A 24,505-nucleotide genomic window follows, 5' to 3' on the forward strand; every position below is an offset into this window, starting at 1 on the left:
GCCTTACATCAGGGGGAAGTTCAACATAACCCCTACAGTGATTTGTGTTAGACTTTACTCTTTGTGTTGTGAAATGGGTGTTTTTATACTTAGCAACCCTCTCAGTACCCGCCGCTATCGGTGCCATAGCATGAGAAATCACCTGCTGATTTACATCCACCGCTACCCTTTTATCAGTAATGCCTATAACACCCTTTTGCCGAGGTTTTGGGATAGGTATAGGTTTCAGGGCTTCTGGCTGGGTAACAACCGGGAGTGGTACGGTGATAGTTGGTGATGGTGGTGCGGTGATAGATGTTGATGGAGGTGGGATATTAGTAATGGGCGATCGACAAGTTAATTTGTTATCTGGTATACTAAGGGTGGCTACGTTTAAAATACTTTTTTCAATCTCAAGCAACTGTGTTTCTATTCTTATTAGTCTAACTTCAAGGGGATTTAAAAGTTTTTTTTAATGTTCCCCACACAATTGTCAAGAATTCCACATCCTTCCCATTTATAGTGCAGAGTGGGACCCCACCATTATCACTATCCGCTGGTTTACCCACCAATTTTCCAGAGCTAGGTTCTATTTCTAGATTATAGGGACACATATTTCTCATTAAAGGGGGTTCAGGGGGTGTCTGGAAAGATGACTGCGTGGGTAATTGGGCCATAGCTACCTTAGCCTTTTTCCTCGAATAGGCAGAAGTGTGGTTACGTTTTCTTTTGTGGTTTAGGCCCTTTTGCGGGGTATGAGAAAGCTCCCCAGTCAGTCCCTTGGAATTGGTGTTTGGTACCTCCATCGGGAGGGCACCCTCGCATGTTAGATCAGACTCAAACTCCCCGCCAACTAGTCGGTTTGGACTGGCGGGGGTATCTTGTGCGGGGTCCACCTCGGGTGTGCATAGCGTAGTTGTTGATGGCTGGTGGATATCAGCCTGTATCCTGATCACTGTGGGATTTGGGCCGGTAGAACGGTCCGGTGTTTTAGCAAAAGCAATATGCCCTAGTGAGGATTTTTTGGCCATTATTAGTTCCTGCGATATCCTTCTTGCAGCTTCTAATTCGTTAGAAACCCTGCGCTGCATTTTGTTGATTTCTGTGTCTATGGCAATGTTGGTCCTAGTTATAAAATCATCTAATGTTCCATTTTTCAGCTTGCCCTTCGCTGCCCTGCTCCTATACTCACGAGTTGACATACTGGTTGCTCTGGGATTGGGCTCGATTCCGATGGAGTTGAAGGACACAGTCAGGGCCAGAGGGAGTAGCCCAGTCCGGTCTCTACCGGTCTCGAATGGCCTCAAACGGCCCGCTCTTTGCCCGGTCTTCGCGCGCGTCCCGCGAACGCGTCCCACAGCCCGATGATATTACTGGTCTGGTGGGCGTGTCAACCTGGGGGCGGTGGGCGGGGTGGAGTGGGAAGAGTCCCAGGCGCGGCTCCAGGAACGCCGCTTGCACTCCTGGGACTCGCAGTCCCACCCCGTAGCAGCTATTTGTAACATAATCTGCTTATTGACAGCATTTGAAATCCCATAATAGAAATGCTAACATGCATAAATACATGACATGTGCAATCACATGAGCATTTACTCAATATAGGCAAGATAATAAGCGTCTGAGAAGTAGTACAGAGGAGGAGGGAAACAGAGACTCACCTTATTGGAAAAGATTGCGAAGAACCGCCTGTCTCACTGATGTATCAGCATTGCTGGTAGCTTCCAAACAGTAATGTTTGATGAATGTATGTCCGCTGGACCAAGTTGCTGATCTGCAGATTTGCTGAAGAGGAACACCAGCAAAAAGAGCAGTCGAAGAAGAGACCGCCCTCGTAGAGTGTGCTCCTGGAGTTGTCTGCAGAGGTCTTCCAGTTTGTTGATGGCAAAAGTCAATAGCGGTTGAAATACATCTAGCTATGGTCTGTTTAGGCACCGCTTGTCCTTGCCGTATTTTTCCGTAGGCAACAAACAACTGATCGGATTTGCGAATGGTGGAGGTCCTTTGTAAATAGAATGGATGTGAATTGCAAGAAAGGTGAATTGACGGTGAAAGTTTGCATGTCACTGACTCTTCTTGTTGAAGTCAATGTTAACAACAGAGAAACCTTCCAGGATAGAAATTTAAAATCCACTCTATGAATTGGTTCGAATGGGTGGCGCATGAGCTGCGCTAATACCACATTAAGATGCCAGGATGGAGGAGGGCGACGTACAGGAGGAAACATTCGGAACAGTCCTTTAAAAAACTGTTGCATTATTCTTGAAGAATAGAGAGAATTGGAGCCATCCTGTCAGAACCTTGAAATGGCCGCCAGAAAAACTTTTAAAGTTGAATGAGAGAGGCCCGATCTTGGCAAGTGCAAGAAAAAAGGTAATATCTGCTCAGGTGTTGCGTGAATCGGGTGAACCTCAGCAGACTGACACCACATGCAGAATCTTTTCCATTTAAGTCTGTATGTCTTTATTGTGGCAGGCGCTCGCGCGTTAGCCAGAACTTCCTTGCAATCCGCAGGGATATTTAAATGAGCGGATCCAAGGTGCTCAGTCGCCAGGCAGCTAATTTCAGAGATGCAGGATCCGGATGGCAAATCTGACCATCCTGAATGGACAGTAGATTCGGTACTGGTCAAAACTTGAATTGGTTCGCACTCCGATAGGAGGAGAAGTTCGGTGAACCAGAATTTGCGAAACCACCTGGGAGCAATGAGAATTAAACGACAATGTTCTCTCTTCATCTTCTGGAGAACTCTGGGAACCCACGGTATAGGAGGAAGGGCGAAAGGCGTAAGCATATATTTGAGACCAGTTCATCGAAAACGCATTCCCCTGAGAATCTTTGTGGGGAAGTCAACTTGCAAAAGAATAGGCATTTGTTGTTCTTCTTGGTTGCAAAGAGGTCCAGATCGGGATGGCCCCACTGTTGGAAGCCTCGATCCACCGTCGGCTGATGCAGTTCCAATTCGTGGGTGGACCGCCAGAACATTTAAAACTCCCAGCACGTGAAACTCCCAGCACGTGAACTGCCAAGAGATTGATTTTGTGCCGTACCACCCAATCCCAGATTTCTTGGGCTTCTTGATACAGAAGAGCCGATTTTGTTCCTCCCTGTTTGTTCAAGTAATGCATACTTGTAGTATTGTCCGTGCAAATCAATACTGTCGCTCCTAGAATGATTGTACGAAACGACTTCAGGGCTAAGAAGATGGCTCTTAGTTAGATTGATATGCCACTTTCGTTGTTGAGGGCTTCATTTTCCGCTGACCTTTAGCCCTTGAAGATCTGCTCCCCATGTGGTGATAGTAAAATTTGGCGCTTCTTGAAGGAATGCACATCCCTTCTCTACATTTCTTTCTTGAGCCCACCAGAGAAAGGCCTCCGGCATTCGAGGAGTGACTTGAATGAGATCTTCGAATGAACCTGAAACATGCAACCATTGTAGGTTGAGCTCTTCTTGAAGGGGCCTCATTTTGAGGCGGCAATTGAGTATCAACGGGATGCAAGAAGAGACCATTTCCAGAAAGGACTTGAACTGTCGGACTGAAACTGACCTGTTTGATCCTAACTTGTGAGCCAGTTTGCGGATCCGTAGTTGCCTTTCGTTTGATACGAAGGCTTGAACTAGTTGCGTGTCCAAAGTCGCCACTAAGAACGCTTGCCTTTGCGAAGGAACAAGATGTGATTTGTCGAGGTTGATAGAGGCCCAGCGACTGAAACAGAGACAGACATCTTTGGACATGGGCGTTTGTCTGGGAAAGAACTCGCCTTGATAAGGCAGTCGTCCAAGTAAGGAAATATCTGAATCCCTTACAGATGAAGGTGCGCTGCTACTGGAGCTAGGCCCTTCGTAAATACTCGGGTTCCGATCGTAGTCCAAAGGGAAGGACTTTGAACTGGAAGTCCCTGCCAGCCACTCTGAAACGCAGGAATTATCTGTGCCTGGGTAGAATGGGAATGTGGAAGTACGCATCTTGAAGGTCTAGGGTGGCCATGTGATCCCCTGCCGACAAAAGATGAAGTATTTCTTGAAGCCTTAACATCCGAAATGACAATTTCTTTAGATATTTGTTGAGGGATCGGAGATCTAGAATGGGACGCCATTCTCCTGATTTTTTCTTTATTAGGAAAAACCGTGAATAGAATCCTGTTCCTCTCTGTAATTGAGGGACTTTTTCGATTGCTCCATCAAATTTATCTGGGAAAACAGCTCTTTGAGATGAGCTGGAGGTGGGCCCTTTTGAGGGAAATTCGGAGGAAACTTTTCGAATTCTAGAGCATGGCCCTTGGCTACAATGTTTAGGACCCACTTGTCCGATGTTATTGAGGACCAATTAGAATAACATTTTGAGATTCTTTCTCCACCTTTTACACGGTGGCGATATTCGTTTTTTGTTTGAATCCTTTCTGCGGTAGGAAGGCTTCATTTTATTCTGAGAATAGGAAGTGTTGCGCTGGCCATATGATTGATATCTTTGTGATTGGTAGCACTGATTTCCTTGATATGATTTGTAGGAAGATTGTTGATTATATCAAATCAAATTCTTTTTTATTATTTGGTTAATTAAAAATCATTACAATACCCCCCTGGAGTGGATAAAAACGTACTTAAGAAGAATCATTACAATCCCTTTTTAAAATGCACCTGGTTTTAACGCAATACCGTGGTTCGGGTACTTCAATACAAAATGGTTATCGTTAAAATTCATATATAAGGATTCCTAATTTAACAGCGTTCTCCTGACATAAAACCTTTATTGCTCTTTGACTTTATTCCGATGTAGTCCCTCCCCGGCTCCTGGCTAAAGCACAGAAAAAACGGGCTATCAATTAGGCGGCATAAGACAGCACCGATGGGGGCTAAAATTTAAAACTTAGAACGTCAAGGTTCACAATGTACAAACCCCTTGAGGAGAACGATGATATTAATAAGGCCCCAATGTTCAGCTATGGTTTCCTGAGCTGTCTTTATGTTGAGGCCTACGACCGCTCATGAGGATTCTGCTTTTACGTGAATGCGTTGGTCCACTTGTTGTGTGTGTTCTCCGTCGGCTTACCGAACAGTCAACTAACCGTTGGCATGAATTTGACCCCCCGGCAGGCCAGGATGTTGGACGTGCCCTCCAACCAGCATATCACCGCTTGCCTGCTTGAACGGATGTTCAGATCCTTGAAGATATGTTTTAAGTACTGTCTCCTCTGGACCAGAACTGCTGGACAGGCACATAATAAGTGGGTTAGAGATTCTTGTTTAAAGCCACATAATCGACAGGTCTCTGATTGAAAAGTATTTTTCCAAGATGAATACAGGTCCTTTGAGTCGTGTACGCCCAATCGAAAGTTTATGAGGCTCTTTTTTAGCTGTAGGGTATAGTGGGTAGATAAGTATGCTTGTGGCTTTAAAGATCTGTAGGAATAAATGACTGTCCACCCGTGCCGGCGCTGGTGATTGCCTTTTTGTCAGCCAGCAGGGATTTCTTTTTTGCTGCGATATTTGCTGCTTTGCCCAAACTTGCTCTGTCTGCCCCGTTTTCCCATACTGTTTCTAGTTCCAGCTCAGCCAAAGATGTTTGTTGATTATAGTTTCCTCGATTAGAGAACGATCCATGTCCCTTCGCGCCCCGAAAGGGCGGCTTACGAAACTGCTAGGTGCCAAGAGATCTGGCTGTTTCTGTGTCTTTTTTGATGATTTGCAGGGCTTCCTCTACATGTGGGCCAAACAAGGCTTCTCTGTCAAACGGCATGTCTAATATCTTTGCCTGTACCTCCTGGCGAAACAAAGTAGCTTTCAACCAGCCTTGCCGACGTAGAACAGCAGCCCCCGTTAGTTGACTGAAACCTGTGGAAGCGACCTCCACTGCAGAATCAATAATCTCTGCTGAGATACTTTCCCCCTCTTGTAGTATCTTCAGAGCTTCAGACTTTGACGAGCCTGGTAGCATGTCTATATATGGTGAAATGTCTGACCACATTTGTCGGTCGTACCGACCCAGAATGGCTAATGAATTGGTCGCACGGACTGTTGTTGCTGCCATAGTGGAGACTCATTTTACAATTGAGTCCAGCCGCCTGCCGTCCCTGTCAGGTGGGGTTGTGATTGGAGAAGATGGATTTCTAGCCCGTCTTTGAGCAGCCTGCATGATCACGGAGTTAGCCTTTGGGTGTCCTATGAGACATGCTGGAGACTTGTCGGGCGCTTTATATTTTTTGTTCAGTCGTGGCAAGACTGGAGGAATAGACGCAGGATTTGACATCACCTTCAATCCCTCCTTCCATATAAAATATATAATGGGAATCGCCCGCACTTGTTTCCTTGGCTGATCCTTAAAATCATAGAGGAAGAATTCTTCCTTCTTCGTCTCCATAGGAATGAGGAATCGTTGGGTTGCTCTTTCCATGAGGAGGTGGAAGCCTCCAATATCCACTGGAGGTGAATCGCCACAGGCGAAGGAGGTCTAGGAGACCGGAATTCTGATATGGAAGCTTGAGCCACTGGTGTAGGTGGCATGGAATCTGCCAATTCAGATGGCGGAAACGGCGGTAATAATCGTCTAGCATATGTTGAAGATTATTCAATAAAGCTATAGGCATCTGAGCTGTAGGGATATTATCAGTAGGTGAAGCCACAGGTTCAGGAGAAGGTTGGCCATCCTGATCATCTTCTTGGAACTTTATGAACAACTCCGAAGGGCTGGTAGCTGTCCGAAAACTGTCATCCACATCGGAATCCTCTTCACTTTCTTCTGAATCCAGTAATTTCTCAGGAACCTGTAGAGGTACCTTATGTGGAGAAAGACGTAATGGAGATAAGGGTTCAAGCGCGGAACCACGTCTCTGTAACAAAGGAGGTTTTGTCGTAGACGCCGCAGATGCTAAAGCCGTAGACGGTGACCAAACTTGTAGTTCTGCACAAGATGACAATTTTTGCGTCAACGGGAAAGTTGTCGACGGGCGTATCGACGATGGCATCATCACTGAATGTGATAATGCCGACGAGGAAGTGTCCATCGACGAAGTTGTCTTCGACGACGAAGAGGGCTTCATCGACGATGTGGTCTTCTCCGACAATTTGGTCGTCGACGACGATGTAGTTCTCGACAACGAGCTTGTTGTCGACGAGGAAGTCGTCGATACTGATTAAGTGGCCGTCCACGAGGCCGCCGTCGACGAGATTTTCTTAGTCTTGGTCGTCGACGGTGCGCCGATGATAGGTACAGTCTCTTTTGTCGACGAGATGGGTTTCACAGAGACGTAGACCAGCGTTGACGCGGATGACGCCAATGACATAATCATCTGAGGTTTAGGTGAGGAAAAAGTCACCGTCGATGTAGATGTTGCGTCGACGGGAATCTTCGTCGACGGAGGGGTCGTCGACGACGTTGTCGACGACGGGGTCTTCTTCTGAGGGAGAATCTTCTCAGAAGTTGGTTTAGGAGGTAACATTTTTACTGATCTTCTCGGGGGCATGGAAGGCAAAGGTTTGCCCTTGACAGGTGGAGTAGCCTTCTTAGAAGTGGTAGGCCTTTCTGAACCCTTAGAGGGTTGTTGTTTCCTCACCACCTTGGCCCCAGGGGAAGATAAAACTTCCTCAGCAGCCCTCTTCCTAGAGGACTCAGATGACCCAGAAGCAATACTTCCTACCTCAGAAACTGGATTGTCCTGATCCTTAAGCTTCTGTAGCCACAGAAGTAGGCGGCCCTCTCTGTCCCTGAACGATTTTTGAGGGAAGGTCCTGCATATCTTGCAGTCATTCACTTGATGATCCGGGTATAGGCAATAGATGCATTTCTTGTAGGGATCTTCAGAGAAAAGCCGGAGCTTACCACAAGATTCACAAGGCCTGAATAATGATTTCTTAGAAGAGGACATCCTGAAAGTAGGAATTCCTGAAGAATTGAGAAGAATTTGAGAAGAACTGAGCAGAGCTCAGGGAGACTCCCTTCACACGACGTGCGGTAGAAAATCTGAGAGTCTGAGCCTCTGAGGAGAACATTCTGGTCGGTGCTGTAGCCTAATTGGATGCAGTTTGGGCTATGTATAATGACTATGATAGTCATAGATGTGCAACTTTTTTCTTGGTAGCTTTTGGCTACTTTACTTCCTGGTTTCATGTTACCAAGGTTTTTGGTTATCATAGGCATATTTATTCCTTTTTTATATACCGTGGGACTCCCACTCCGACGACAGGGAATGATTCAAGCATGTGAATCTATGAAAGACACCCCAATACTGGAGAACTATCGTTCCGATTTCTCTGCTTCCGTTTTTGTCTAAAATAACGGAATCCTATTTGTAAACCATTCTGACGGAGTATTTTGAATCTTACTCCATACTGGATTCATCGCAAAATGGCTTCCGACCAAGACACAGCACAGAGTCAGCCCTACTGGCAGTAACGGAGCAACTCAGAGCATCTATGGATGATGGCAGTATGTCGGCACTTATCCTGCTAGATCTCAGTGCCGTCTTTGATACGGTCTTGCATAACATCTTGCTCCTTTGGTTGCAGGAGAGCGGTATCAATGTCAGAGCTCTTGCTTGGTTTGCATCTTTTCTGTTCAATAGGACTTTTCAGGTTATTTCCCCCCTTCCTCTCACAGACACACTCACTTTGCTGTTGCGTTCCTCAGGGGTCAGTATTGAGTCCGACATTGTTCACCGTCTATATTTGGCCATTGGCGATGCTGGCAAAAACCTGCAATATTTCCCTGGTGTCATAAGCGGATGACATGCTGTTGGTCCTTTGCTTCACCAAAAACCCTAGCCAGGATGCAGCTAAATTTCAGGAGGACCTGACCGCCATAGCAGGTTGGAAGGAGGCAAACTGTCTCCAGCTGAATTCATCAAAAACTGAGATCCTTCTATTAGGCAAAGACTCTCATTTTTGGGGCAACAAATGGTGGCCGCCGGAGCTGGACACCCTTCCTGCTTCGGCCTACTGCGTGGCCTCAAACCCATTTTGGGTCTGTTTGACCCCCATACCCACCAGTAGTCCAAGCTAAGGTTTTGGCCAGGCTGGATTATTGCAATACTCTACTGATCGGCTCAAATAAATCTGTGATTAATAGGCTACAGCGCACCATGAGCGGGGCAGCACAAATACTGTTTGCCCTAACGAAGTATAGTTCAGCCTCGGGGTTGCTGCACCGCTTTCACTGGCTGCCTATGTAGCAGAGAATCCAGTTCAAAGCACTTTGTATCACACATAAAATAATGGCGGGCTCAGGCTCGGCGATTCTCAGCGACCTGTATCACAACTACATTCCGACCCATACTCTCCGCTGACCTTTACCTGACGCGTGTGCCGCAGTTCCGCAGATCCAGAGCTGGAGGGAGCTCATTTAAGGTGCTTGCATCGACTCTTTTGAACTCACTGCCACTTTCTATCAGGAACATTTCTAGCCTCCTGTCCTTTAGAAAGGCAGTGAAGACCTGGCAGTTTCAGTGATCGGTAACCTCTCTTGCACCCTCTTCTCGGACAATTGGCGCTGGGACGTCCCTTTATAGGGACAGCCATGCGCTCTATACATTTCATAACATAACTTACCTCTGTTCTAAGTGTTCTTTGTGTGTAATTGATATCATCTTCGGCTAGGAGAAATACCAAGTTAGTGTCTAGTGTGTAGTAATAAATACAAAGTGTTTTTCTACTTATCTGGTGTGGTTCTTTCTTTTGTGAAAAGCGTACTGACCTACTATAGTGGTATATGCAACTGCTATACAGCCTTCTGGATAGGCCTTGGCTGCTCTCCACAGCTATCCCTTGATGCTTTGGTTTGCAGGGACCTAAATTCTATCACTAAGGGTTGCTTTACCATAGGTGTACACTATGTACTGAGCCAGCCTCTTACAGTAACCTTGCCTGAACGGTGGTTGATAGGACTGGCATTGCTCGGTGCGCTGGTATCCACCCTTATACCCTAAAAAAAACCAGTCTGTTTGCTCTCCGAAAGAGCACCTTTCTGTACTGCAGGGAGCTGTGGGATTTAGTGGTATCAGTGTCAGGATTCCTAGGAGGTTTCCTCCTCACGACCTCATTATTGCCTCCATCTTGCCTTCGAAACATTCTAGGAAGAGTTCGAAACTCAGCAGTGGTCCCAGCTGGATGACGAGTTGGCTGCGTTGGAATTTTAAGATGGGCGCCAACTCGCTCCTCGATCAGCGCTCTAGTGTTTAGTTGGAATTGTATCAGTATGTGAAACGCGCGCGAACATTCAACTGCGTACTTCACTGGAGAATTTCCTGAGGCAAGAGCATTTACCTGTTTTTCCCTGTCACGTTAGTCAGTTCAGGGTACTGTTGGCGGGCGATGTATAGTTTTCGACAGTTCCTGCTTTCATAGACCACCTTCCGGTTTTCAGATCAGTTGTTGCTGCGGATGCTCGCGTGCAAAATACTAAAAGGAAACACGGCTCATGCTTGGCTGAGGTCGGACACTGAGCAAGCGTTTTCTGAAATATGAATATGCTGATGTGAAAACTTGGCATCGAGTTTTCATTACGTTTCAGCTGTGAGAGAAGAACCAGTTCTTCCCTAAGCTGACTCTTCCTCACCAAAAAAATATTATTTAACATCTAGGTCAATAGAAATTAAAACTACATAGAACTAGTCACATAAATAGAGATTGAAGGCAATTAGAGTTCTTCTCTGAAGATATAAACAAATTAGACCATTGGAATAATAATAAGTGACTGCTTATTTTTTTACCTTGACAATTCCTGACGGAATTACCACATTCTTGAGTAGAATTAATAAGAAAGTAATTCATGTGCACTTACCTGAGTTCTCCCGGGGGTAGAGAATATTGCAGGTCTCCCAGTACCTTGCTCTTCCTGTAAGAGAAGAATAAGTCGCATTTATAACGTTTTGTATGCATGACCTCAAGACATGTTAGTACACAAGGTAATATACAAGATAAAGACTTCAGAAGAGAGGCAATGGCCAAAAGTAATTCTGGTAGCTTGAGTTAGATAATAAATGTTTAATGTATCAATTATAATAAGAACGTTTTTGTGAGAATTGTTATATGTTACAGCTACCTTAAAAGAAGAAAGAAAAACACGAAACAGGAACAAGCAGAATTCGAGTGTGTTGGCAGTCTCTTCTTATCCCTATCTCCTTTACCCCCTTGGCACATACCTGTTAAGGAAACTAAATAACCTAGCAGGGGTGTTCCGAAAGGGGCATTGGGAATTTAGCGTCATTCTGCTCCAGCGCAAGTTGGGAACTGAAAAGAGGTTACTAGACCCAACAGAGTGAAGTGCCTACGTGCTTCTTGCACCTGAGCATAATGGCGGAGGGATTTGATTTAAAAAACTTAGGAGATGTATTGTACCTTTTGGATTCCCGATCCGGAGGAGCGGTCGGGAATGCGGTCTGGGACGTAGAGGCCTGGATGACCAGGCTCTCGGGTGGTGGTGAACGGACAGAAAGCAGAGGTCGCCCGGAGCCGGGCGGTGGCGTCGGGCCACGTTCCGATCCACAGGGAGGCCTGTGGAGGGCTTGGACCAGATGCCCATAAGAACGTTGGTGAGGGCTTCGTTAAACGGCAGTAGAGGCTCCGAGGAGCTTGCTTGCGGTTTGAGCACCTCAATGAGGAGGTTAGTCCTCACAGCTGCGACAGGGCACTCAAGAGCCAAGGCCTTGGCCGCCCTGTTCAACACCACGCTGTAAGCAGCCCCCTTCTCAGAAGTTACGGAGGGAGGAGAGACGAATCTTGTGTCGGGCGAAGTGTCCAGACCACTGGCCTCCCCCAGCTCTTCCGCCCAGTCCTGGCTCAACTGGCACTGCTGTGCCAGAGCGTCCTCAGACCCCTCCTAGTCCTCCTCGTCATCCATCTCCTGATAAACAGGCAATAATGATGGAGCCGGGTTGTAGGTGAAGGTCTCACCCATCGACGCCGAAGACGGCGCCGGTATGACGCCGGACCGGAGCTGAAACTGGGGTCGACGTCGGAGCGACACCCTCGCGGTCGGCACCAGCGGAAGAGTCGTAAGGTCGACTGGCGACGACCTGGAACCAGGACTGGATCCTGCGGGGCCCTGCGGCGTAGGAACCAAAGTCAACCACGGCGCCGAAGCACTCGACGACGCCGGGGCCGGACCCGCCGGCCAGCTAGGGCTCCCAGTCGGACCCGGGGGGCCCGAAGGCGCCTCGACAGGTTCCAACGGAGGGAAGTGCGACCTCATGGCCATGAGGAAAGCACTGATCTCCTCCGGCGTCGCATGCAGCCCGAACCCCTGGCCGCGTCGCGCGAGCGTCGGTGGAGTCAGAAGAGCGATGACGCCTCTTCGACTTCTTTTTCGAATGCCTCGACTTACCTGAGGACTTGGAGCTTGACGAGCGGTGGTGACTCGTTGAGCGGCGATGACTGCAGTTCCGCGACAGGTCCCTCGACTTCCTCCTCGAGCGGCGCGGAGCCGACTGCCGGAGCTCGAGCAGCTTACGGGACCGCTCCCGTCTAGCCTTCGAGGTCAAGGCCCGGCAGTTGGGGCACGACTTGTCATCATGGTCGGCCCAGAGGCAGTAAAGGCACCGACGGTGGGCGTCGGTCACCCACATCAGGTGGTGACAGGCCTCGCAAGGTTTAAATCCAGGCATCCCTATCGGCACCGCGAGTCGAAGGTCGACTCGAGAAGTGATCAAAAAAGTTAGTCAAAAAATGACTAGAGTACTGCTCTTCTGTGCTTGCTGGCGCGGAAAAAAGAAGAACAGACGTCAGCACGCGAGGGCGGCGTCTAAGTACTCCGACGACGTCATCCCGGTGATCACGATGCCGATGACAGACGTGGAGCCGCAGACGACACCTAGCGACGTGCAGGTGTACTGCTGACGAAAACTTTCCGGACCCAGTCTGACGCCTGGGGATATTCTCAGGTAAGGAATCTAACACTAACCTGTTTCTTTCAGATATGTATACTTAAGGTCACAATTTGACAGTTATGGTACCACATTTAGTGGACAACTAAAAAAAAAAACAAAAAAAAAAACAGACCCAGCACCTCACCAGTGCGATATTAACAGGGTATGAGTTGACATTTTTTGCTCCAAACATCACTCTGAAATGCTGCAACATTTTGAATCCAGCCACTGTACTGCCCCTTTCTGAGGCCCAACAAGATGAGAATCATGATTTCATATTTATTACTGAGAAGGAGACTGAGGGATGGGTAGACCTGACAGATACCCCTATATCTGACCTTCCAGGGGAACTGTCCGTGGATGGTGCATGTTACAAACTACCTGATGGCTCTAGTACAGCGACCTATACAGTTACTCACTTGAAATATTTGGTTGAGTTATGTAAAATACAAAAAATGTCAGAGCAATCTGTGGAGCTGACAGCTTTGACTAGAGCCTGTAAATTAAGTAAAGATTTGACTGTAAATATCAATATATATGCCTTTGGAGTTGCCCACTCATTCGAACGACTCTAAAAACAAAAGGGGGCGTTTGACTTTGCATGGTGATAAGATACAGTATGGGAAATGAATAGTAAAGATACTGGATACCTTGATGTTACCAAAAAAGAGTTGCTATTGTTAAATGTTTTTTCCACAAGAAAATGATAAGATGAGGTAATACAGGGAAATACTCTTGCCAATGAAACAGCTAAACAATCAGCCTATTTAGAGTATAGTTTAATGTATATTGGAGGGACAGTTAGATGTACAACAGAAGTGACTATGTTTAATCAGACTCTAGATTGCATTAGGGAAGTACAGGAAGAAGCTATGGAGGAAGAGAAGGAACAGTGTAAAAGATATGGGTGTCAGGATGCGACAGGATGTTGGATAGATCTGTCAGGAAAGCAAAGATGAAAGCTTCCAAATTATTATGTGAATGCTATTGTTACCATGGTCCACAGTTCAGCCCACATTAGTGCTAAAGGAATAGTGGCCATGTCAGATCATGTATGGTTCAATAGTCTAATTCCCAGGGTGTCAGAGTTCTATGTGAAGAGGTGCATGATGTGCCATACTTATAGCACAGGAAAAGGTACCCTATTTCAAAAGGATATTTTGACCCCCAGATCTGCCCTTTGATGGTCTTGCAACCAGTTGAGATGGTTATGGTGAGGCCAGCAAATGTATAGGGTGTACCAAGATTAAGGACAATCTGACATTTATTAATTTATTTATTTATTTAATGCATTTTTATAAAGCGTGGACTTTACCCGAAGGTGTCAGAGCACTGTACAATAGAACCAGTGACGTTACATGAGAGAACTGTTACAGGAATAGAACAAACAAAAATAGCATGCCATAGAGTCGAAGCAATGCAGGCAGAAGGCACACAATCTCAAGCACAGCATGAGCAGGATGTACAAGCAAAGGTAAGAATAAATATGACAAATTTTACAATTACTAAAGAACTTCCTGGCGAACAAAAGCAGGCCATAGAATCAAAACAACCCAGGCAAAAGGAACACAATTCCAAACGCAGCAAGCACAGGATGTAAAAACAAAAATATAAAAATATGTGACAAATTTACAATGACTAAAGAACTTCCTGGCGGGGTCTGAGCGGGAGGGAATTAGTTCTGAAAGTGTCTTTGGAATAAAAGAGATTTGAGGTCCGCTTTGAAGATCTGGACGGAGGTGGTGGCACGGAGCTTAGGAGGAAGCGAGTTCCAGATTCTCACCGCATTACGTGAGAACGATGGTGCCAACAATTTTTCTCTTTTGAAGGAGGGGGGTTCAAGAAGGAACTTTTCCGCATTCCGAGAAGGTCTTGAGCCTCCAGACAGTTTGAGTTTAATCGCCAGATAGCGAGGGGAGGAAGAGTGCAAAGCTTTGTGGGTGATGTACGCTGTTTTGTAGAAAGCTCTAGCCTCGGTGGGAAGCCATCGGAGAGAAGACACGATAGGAGTGATGTGGTCACTTCGTTTGGACCCTGAAATGAAGCGAGCTGCTGAATGGAGGACGGATTTGAGGGGGGAGAGGTGAGATTTGGGAAGGCCAGTCAGAAGAGAATTACAATAGTCAAATCTAGAGAGAACTAGCGATTGGACCAATGTTTTTAGGTCATTCTCCGGGAAGAACTGACGAATCCCCCATAAAAGTCGCAGTTGATAACGTGCGCTCTTGGTCATGGAGTTGATGTGTGAGATTAGATTGAGTCTTTTGTCAAGTATGACACTAAGGATTTAGCGCAGTCCACCATGATGGGTTTACTGTTGAGTAGATTCGATTGATTCATCCAGGCTGGAACAGGAGGCGGAGAGAGAGAGCTAGATATGAGGAGGAATTCCGTTTTGGAGGGATTGAGAATGAGTTGGTGAACTAGCATCCAGTTGTGAATAGTGTTGAGAGTAGAGCTGAGTAGTGAGAGATCATGAGGGGAAGATACCTTGAGGTAGATTTGGGTGTCAGTCGCATAGAGATGGTAGAGCATTCCAGATTTGCTTAGAAGGTTCCCTAATGGTTCCAGATAGAGATTGAACAGAGTGGGAGCAAGGATAGAACCTTGAGGGACGCCTTGACCAACCACCAGTGGAGACGAGAGACTGTTTGCAATCTTGATCATTTGGGATCTGTCCGAGAGGAAAGAGGCAAACCATTGGAGTACTGTGCCTTCCACGCCCATTCTCTGTTGAAGAATGTTAAGGAGGGTGTTGTGATTAACAGTGCCAAAAGCTGCAGAGAGGTCAAGAAGAATCAGAAGGCATGATTCCCCCGAATCAAGAATATGCAGCGCATCATCGATCACTTGCAGCAGGGTTGTTTCAGTGCTGCAGTTTTAAATAAAGCCAGACTGGAACATGTCGGGGAGATTATTGTCCATAGTGTGTTGGGAGAGTTGTTTTGCAACACATTTTTCTGTGATCTTTGAAAAAAAAGGGAGATTGATGATGGGGCGGAAGTTATTGAGGTCATTTGCATCTGCAGACGTTTTTTTTAGAAGGGGGGTAACCTGTCCTGTTTTGAGGACAATAGAGAGGGATCCTTGACTGAGGAAGAGATTGACTAGCCTGGTCCAGTAAGAGAGAGTGTTAGTATAGAAATCAAGGGCGATGCCACTGGGAATGGGGTCAGAGGAATGGTTGGAGGGTTTGGTTTCGCGGATGCATTTGAGAAGATCAACCTCTGAGATCGCGGCAAACTTCTGCCAAGTGACTAAGGATTTTCGCTCCTCGATGGGGGGTGGGGTAGGTGACCTGTTCCACCATAGATTTTACCTTTTGATCGAAGAATAAAGCGAACTCAGTTGCTTTCTTTGATGCATCCTCAGGCTTGATGGTTTGGGGAGAACAATTTGGGTTTTTGATGAGGTCAAAACGTTTTTGGGGTCTGTTTTTAGCTGAATCGAGGAGGGATCTGAAATGTGATGTTTTTTCCTGGAAGATGTGTGTGTGGTATGTGGATCTTGCTGAATGTAAAAGAGAGAGGTTGGGGGTGGATGGAGATTGTCTCCAGTGCTTCTCCAAGATTCTAAGGTTTTTCCTTTCGTCATAGAGAGCTTTGTTGAACCAAGGAGCTGATGGGGTGGGTCTTTTCCTTTTGCTTTGGAGTGGAGCAACCGTGTCGATTTCGACTGCAAGGATTGAGAGGCAAAGGAGATCGTTGACATCCGTATTGAGGTCTAAGACTAGGAAGAGACTGCATAGCAGAATCACGTAGAGTCTCAAGATCAATGTTTTTTGTGTTGCGGAACCACGTAGAGGCTCTTTTGGGTTGGCAGAGAGTTAAAAAGTGAGAGAGGTGAAAACAGAAGGGAATGAGGAAATGGTCAGACCAGTCAACACAGATGTGTGAAGCAGTGGTAATCTGGTCTGATTTGGAAATCACAAGGTCCAGAATTGAGCCCTTGGCATGTGTAATTTCCGAGCAGTGTTGTGCAAGATCGTTAGCTGAGAGAAAGGTTGCAAGCTTGTTGGCAGCCGAGTCTTCTGTGAATATTGGTCACTAATGAAGTCGATGAATTCCTCCATGAAGAAAGAGCAATTACCAGGCGGTTGGTAGATGGTATGGAACCTGAAGGGTGTGCCATGATGAACTTGGAATTCTAGGGAGAGGCATTCAAAGGTGCGAAAGAGGGTGGTGGGAGAGGCTTTGATTTGGAGGGTGTTTCTGAAGATAATCGCAACACCTCCCCCGATCTTGCCTGGTCTGTCGTTTCTGAGAATAGAGTAGTCAGTAGGTAACAAAAGATCAAAAGAAGTGTGAGAGGAGTCATTAAACCAGGTCTCAGTGAGAAAGAGCATGTCAAGATTGTGGTCAGTGATGGTGTCGGAGATTTCCAGTTTGTGTTTGGTTGCAGATCTGCAGTTATGGAGCATACAGTGTAGCTCTGACGCAACTGTTTTGGTGATGTGAGTGTCTGGACTGATGAGGGGGATAGGGATTAGATTCTTGAATGAGGGTGCCCCGTGAGGGGGAGGCTGGTACCATTCTTGATGATTACTGTGTTGACTAAAGATTTGCATTTGATCCATTCACAGGTGAAGGCCAGTCTCTCTCGCAGTCTTAAAGGTCCAGGTCACAAGCTTAGGCCCAGAGACTGTGTCTTTACCCAACAGTTTCAAAGGCCAGCACACGTTCTCTTCACCACCCAGACTGCTGTTAATTGAACAGGGCACAGACACTGGACCCATGCCAGTGATGTGGAAAAAGCAAGCACCACTTCCTTTGCCATATGATCAGTGGATAACAAGAGGAATACTTGATTTTGGATATGATCAGATCTCTCAGCAAGTGCATTTTGGAGATGGTGATCTTTTGAAACATGGTGAAGTGATGTCATTGGAACAATAACTTGCTGCCATCATGCCTGACCCAGATGAACAGATTATTTTTGAACATCCTGACATTGTTCAACTTGATACAAAATGCGGCCAAGGGCCAAAAGAATTATAGACTTTGATTGACGAAACTATCTCTGGAGAGGTAGCAACCCATCCCGGTGGTCAAGACCACCAACGTCTGGACTGTACATAAGCTTGTCAGTGAGGCTTTGAAGCAAAAAACACTGGGGACTTAATGCTTTCTGATAGTGTAGTGAGGGAATTTTGGGACGTTACGCAACTCTTTGTTACCTTGGCAATCAAACAACAAATACTACAGTAAGAGGAAGAAAGGTTAAGAAACATACAGGTTGAACATAAAAGATCAGTATAGGGAATAGTGTTAGGTGTTCTTCTGAAATAGGTATTTGTATGTAGATTTGGTTGAAATGGGTAGAGTTGTCGATCTGAAATTAAGGTCTTTTTAGAAGGTGTTTTTTTTACCTATTAGAAGGAATAAAAGTACTTGCCCCGAATGCCCCCGCTAAAGCTGACAGTTTTGGATTAGAAAGAGAAAAATAGGGATATTTGTATGTTTTCTATTGTTAGTATTGGGATTTTTGTCGCAGCTCGCCAATGTCAACCAATGGGTGCATCGTCCCCCAGATGACCCGGCACACACTATGGACCGTTATGTGTTACAACCAAATGGGTACAAGCGAGCACAGTACATCTCGAATGAATGAATGAATTCATCTCCCCAAAATATATGACTCTTACAGGACCCACAGCGCTTACCCTCAAAACCCTCAAAACATTGGGCTGGGAGGATAGGATCACAAAATCCACACCACTGTGGGACTCAGGAAAACTGGGAACGTTTTGCTGGAGACCTGGCTTTGATAAATGGGATCTGATAGATATTTCCAGGGTTGGAAATCTCTGGAGAGGTGGAACTGTGTTGTAGTTTCCCGATTTGCAGCGTCAACATGACCTAGCTGCCTCAGAAAACCTTTCGATACCTATTGGCCCGCCATGCCCCAATGACAGTGGTCCTTTAAGGGGAGGGCCTCCCGTAAGTATCCCCCTTAGAAGCCAGCCTATTGGATGACTACATGGAAGTAAATCGATCTCCTTAACATATAAAAAAACTGATCTACAATGACCCAGACAGATTGCTTCAGCTCCGGCAACGTTGGGAAGCTGATGTTGGAGACACAGAGGATGAAGGCTGGCAGGAAGCCTTAGCCTCTCCTAAAGAGGTGGTGATCAGATCACACAATTTCGCCCGGTGCAACTCAAAATACTGCACTGGGCCTATCTGGCACATGCATCAAGCTATTTTGCGATCGCAAATGTTGCAAATTGCAAAAAAGGCAGTTTGCCATGGCAAAATAGCCCTTCGCAATGCACCAACACAAAATAGCAAACTTACAAGAAATTCGCAAAAATACGGAATCGCAAAATTGCGGGACCTGAAATAGCGAATTCTTATTTGCGAATAACAAATACGGACTGGCAAAGCAATGCCCAAAAAATCGCAAATAGCGATTTCTTTCAAAATCGCTATTTTGCACTCGCCATTTACCGAATTTTACAGGCAGATGGTAAACAGGTGAAAACAATCTCATAAGACGTAGCACATCAGCAAATTATTTAATTAGACCCAGGAGGAGTCAGAATGTTTAACTATGTCAGCGCTCTATGTCATGGCGAGGAGTATGAGGCTACGAGCAGCAGCAAAGAGAAGAAAGAGATTACAGGAGCGCATTTTTAGAGTGCGAATCACATTGTTGGGGCAGAATGAAGAGTAGATCTATGACAAGTACAGGCTAAATGCTGCCATGATCCTTAATCTGATTGCAGAATTGGATACCCTACTGCAGCGCCAGACTCACAGGAACATGCCATTCCCACTCACGTGCAGGTCTTATATTCCCTGCACCTACTAGCGTCGGGCAGCTTCCAGGGTGTAGTAGCTGTAGCTGGAGGGTTGTGTCACAAAGTTCCCTGTCACGTTTCTTGAATACATTCCTGTAGGCCATGTTGACAAGGATACACCACCACATTAGCTTCCCCGCAACCCCACAAGATTTGCTTAACACTAAACTAGACATCTATCAGGTAGCCCGGTTTCCCCATGTAATAGGTTACATAGATGTAACTCATGTTGCCATTTGTCCACCATCAGTGAATGAATACATCTTCAGGAACCACAAATCATATCACTTACTGAATTTCCAAGTAGTCTGCAATGCAAAAAATATCATCACTGACCTTGTGGCACAATACCCTGGCAGCACACATGACTCATACATATTTAGACACACTTGGGGCCAGATGTAGGTGTCAAAATACCGGTTGGAATCGGCCGAAAATACCGATTTCCGGCCGTTTCCGACCGGTATTTTGACATTGGTATGTAGGGGCACTGAAAACATACAGGGCCAGATGTAGGAGCCCAAATACCGGTCAGTAACGGCCGATTTCGGCCGTTACCGACCGGTATTTAGGATTTGGCATGTAGGGGGCATGTCATTTACAGCATCGGTAAATTTACCGATTCGGTAAATATACAGAATCTGTAAAATACCGAATCGGTAAATTTACCGATTCTGTAAATGAGATGTAGGTGGCTTTTCAAAGAGTGCCACAGGCCCTTAAGAGTCGGTATTTTACCACCCAATCCTATTGGGTGGTAAAATACCGAATACAGGTGTGCATGCACATCTGTACATGCACACCTGTGCAATGTGACACACAGACATGCCCTTAGGGCATGTCTGTGTGCCACATGTTACACGTGCCTGTATTCGGGATGCTAGAGGGTGTCAAAGTGACACCCCCTGCACCCTTTCAGGATTCGGTATTTACCGAATCGGTAAATACCGAATCGGTATTGCCCATTGATTCCTATGGGCTTCAAGGCCCATAGGAATCAATGGGCAATACCGAATCGGTATTTACCGAATCGGTAAATACCGAATCGGTATTGCCCATTGATTCCTATGGGCTTCAAGGCCCATAGGGTTCAATGGGCAATACCGAATCGGTATTTACTGATTCGGTAAATACCGATTTTTACAGATTTGGTATTTCAAAAAATAAATTCACCTACATCTCCCTCCTTCTAATTTACCGATTCATAAATACCGAATCAGTAAAATTCGATATTTATGAGTCGGTAAATTAGAATTACCTACATCTAGCCCACAGATTCTGTAATTTTACCGAATCGGTAATTTTACCAAATCGGTAAAATTACCGATCGGTAAAATTACCGAATCTGTATTTTCCTATGTAGGTAGCACTTCTAACAGTGCTACAGGGCTTTTAGAATTAGTTATTTACCATGTAATACAATTGCATGGTAAATAACGAATTCTTGTGTACATGCACATCTGTGCATGTACACCTGTGCCATGTGGCACACAGACATGCCCCAAGGGCATGTCTGTGTGCCACATGGTGCACAAGCCAGTTACAGGGGTGCAACAGGGTGTCAAAGTGACACCCTGTCCCCCTTGTAAATTCGGTATTTTTACCGATTCGGTAATTACCGAATCGGTAACTGCCATTGAATCCTATGGGCTTCAAGGCCCGTAGGAACCAATGGCAAATACCGATTCTGTAATTACAGAATCGGTAAATACCGAATCATACCGATTCGGTATTTGTTACCGATTTTCTACCTACATTTGAATTACCGATTCATGAATACCGAATCGGTAAAATTCGGTATTTATGAATCTGTAATTCGCATTTACCTACATCTAGGCCTTGGTTCCTTGGGGGTAAATTTGGAGAGAGACATCTGCTTGTTAAACATATGTTACATTAGCTCTGACACTATGACCTAATGGAAATGCATATCTGTTACTAATGGTTTGCTTACTACCCTGTAGGTGAAAGCGCATTTGCTGCGCGCAACTACATCCTGACACCATACCTCAACCCAACCACCCCAAGTGAGCAGCAGTATAATGCAGCACACATAGCAGCCCGAAGCGTCATAGAGCACACCTTTGGACAGCTGAAGAGTAGGTTTTGCTGTCTCCACAAGACTGGCGGGGCGTTGCAGTTTCGACCACACACCTGCTGCAGAATAGTGGCCACATGTGCCATGTTGCACATCATCGCTACTAGGAGAGGCATACCTCTGGAACTGTCAGACAGCGAACCTGAGGAGGACAACCAGCCCAGGCCTCAACTACGAGCAGCAGCTGGGGCAAGCTTAGCAGAAGGGAGAAGAACACGTGCAGAAATCACACAACATTATTTTTGAGGTCGGTAATGAGACGCAACACAGCATGTTTGAACTGTACTGCATGAATTTGATTTTAACAATGTGGTTGTGTTAAAGCACACATAACATCTGTAAAAGAGCACAGTGAGTCTAAACAACATACACAACAAGATCTCAGCAGCAGACTTGTAGGTCAGTCACTACTGTAGCATTGTCAATGGTTACTTCACCATCTTTCAGTTAGTCTTCCAAGGCCACACTATTTTTTTCAACCGAGCACTCCCAAACACCTTTTGCTGGCCTTATTCTCACCCCTCATTGAGGCTTCGGAAGGTGTTGTGCTCCCAGTGGTGCGCCTCATGCATGTAGTGACTGGCACCAACAGACTACTGAGGCTGGACGCCTCCTAACTCCCCTCTCCCCTGTTACATTGCGGCCCCAGCAGTAGCAGTCTGAAATTGCTCCTCGGCATTAGTAACCTGGACCAGTGCCCTGGCCACATCCCCACAACAATGGCTCATTTCGAGCTGCATGGCCACAGACTGATGGGACAGCAGTGCTGTGTTGCCGCTCAGGCGGTTGTAAGACTTTGTATAGCCATCAAGGCGCAATAATAATTGGCAATGCCTCTTTCTTTGTGACACCTAGTCCTATTGCATCAGGCTGTATAGCTCCTGCATGGCCTCATTGAACTGTCTATTGCCTTCCACCACTGCTGTAGTCAGCTCTTTCACACAGTCTCTCAATTCTGCCATGTTGGTCGCTATTTTGCTGAGTTGTGCCTGCATTGATCTCATGGGTTTTGCCTGCAGGCGCTGCACCCTCAGCATCTGGCTCTCCAGCCCACACAGACATTTGGACTTTCATCCTCCTGTGATGACATCAGAGCCTTTGACCTGCGCATCCGCCTCTGGTTTGTGCTGCGCCGGACCTGTGGCTGGGGTTTTGTTGTGGCTGTACCTCCAGACTGGGTTGTCAGGGGAGCTGGTACACTCTCCTCAAGTTCCATGAGCTGCAGTGGTGCGACTGGGGACCTGCTTCTAGTGGGTGCAGGGTCTGTGCTTTGTGGGGCCACAAGTGTTTCCACATCTGCTTCAGCTGGATTCTCCTGTGTGTCTCCGCCTTCACTTTCCTCCGACTCCTCTGCTGCAATTCTCAAAATAATGTATCAAATTCAGAATCTTTTTAGTCTCAATAAATACCTATCTGACACACAGTTTTCATGAGTTTTACTTCCTTGTTGTATTTGCCTACCAACTTACCTTCCCTGCCTGTTACTCCCATAATCCATTTGGGTGTTGCAAGTAAAATGAATACAGGGGCGGCTTATGCACCGAGTCAGGGTTGAGGTCCTCTGCAATTGCCACAGGCAGGAGTGTAGCTGCAATTGAATGTAGCGATGTAGACTTATGATGCTGTCGAGTTTTCAACTTGTGGGAAATGGGAGAGTCTGTTGCTATTATGTATGTTTATAATAGCCTGATACTGATGACTGGACTGTTATTTCTCTGTTCTCATATACTCAATAAAAAATATGATTAAAAAAAAGAATGTTAACATCTGTATTAAGAAGTACAATTGGTTTGTACAATGAACTTGCTGTTCGACTTTTTCTGGATTTTTTTTTCACAACAAATTTTATTGATTGGTTTGAGCAGAATAAGACACGTGGCTCCCCACAATCAGGAGATCACCACCAAGTATCTTGGTACAGTTTACATCGTAAGAACAATGTCCAATCAAGAATAGGAGTAAAACCAAGAAAAGTAACCCCCTCCCCCACCCCTACCCCACCAACTCCCATTACCCAACTACCCTACTACCCACCCCTTATCCCTCCCTAACCCCGTGCACGTGTGTATAGAAAACCTTCGGTGCTCGGTCGCAGTGTGATAGGCATGACACAATTCACAGGCCCGTACGGCACCCACCACCTATATATCTTCCTCTTGTTCCACAGGGGGATCCAATGTCAACTCCCTATAGTCTGCCCACCGCTTCCAGATCTTGAAGTGTTTATGGGGGCATCCTCTCGCTTCAAATGCCGGTCGTTCTAACCCCATATAGTAGTCTAGTCCGGCTTTCCATGCACACAGGGGGGGGCTCGCTCTCCCTTCCACGCTCGGGCCAGGTCTCTCTTGGCAACTACAAGCCCCAGCAACAATAAATGGTGTTTATATATGTTCCCACCAACCCCCTCAAGTATGTGGAGCAACCCTAATCGATGAGTGCGTGGAAGGTCCCATCCCAGAACTTCAGACAGGCAGCTCCATACACCCCTCCAGAAACCAATCAGTCTAGGACACGACCACACCGTATGCAGCAGCGTACCCGTTGCAGCCCCACACCGCAGACATTCCGGCGAACCAATCAGTCCTGCCTTCCACAGCCGCTCTCGGGTGTAATAGGCCCTATGGAGATACTTGAATTGAATTAATCTAAGCCGCATGGCAATTGCGGTCCCCCGTGGGGATTCCAGGGCTTCCCTCCAGTCATCTTCGTCGAGGGGACCAACATCCGCCTCCCAAGCCGCCCTCAGGGGAAGCAGGGTGGAGGAGCAAT

At 46.3% G+C, this 24,505-nt stretch overlaps 1 long non-coding RNA gene across 45 annotated transcripts in view; it reads right to left on the bottom strand.

The window, feature by feature from the left end:
• LOC144756055 (uncharacterized) overlaps positions 1–24,505 on the bottom strand; it is a 1,542,626-nt gene that overhangs the window by 934,185 nt on the left and 583,936 nt on the right. For all 45 annotated transcript variants that reach the window (XR_013595047.1, XR_013595045.1, XR_013595040.1 and 42 more), the window contains one exon: positions 10,751–10,804. This is a non-coding gene — a long non-coding RNA (uncharacterized LOC144756055). The remainder of the gene's footprint in view (positions 1–10,750; positions 10,805–24,505) is intronic.

Source organism: Lissotriton helveticus, chromosome 5_1, assembly GCF_964261635.1.
Source record: "Lissotriton helveticus chromosome 5_1, aLisHel1.1, whole genome shotgun sequence".
NCBI classification, from domain to species: Eukaryota; Metazoa; Chordata; class Amphibia; order Caudata; family Salamandridae; genus Lissotriton; species Lissotriton helveticus.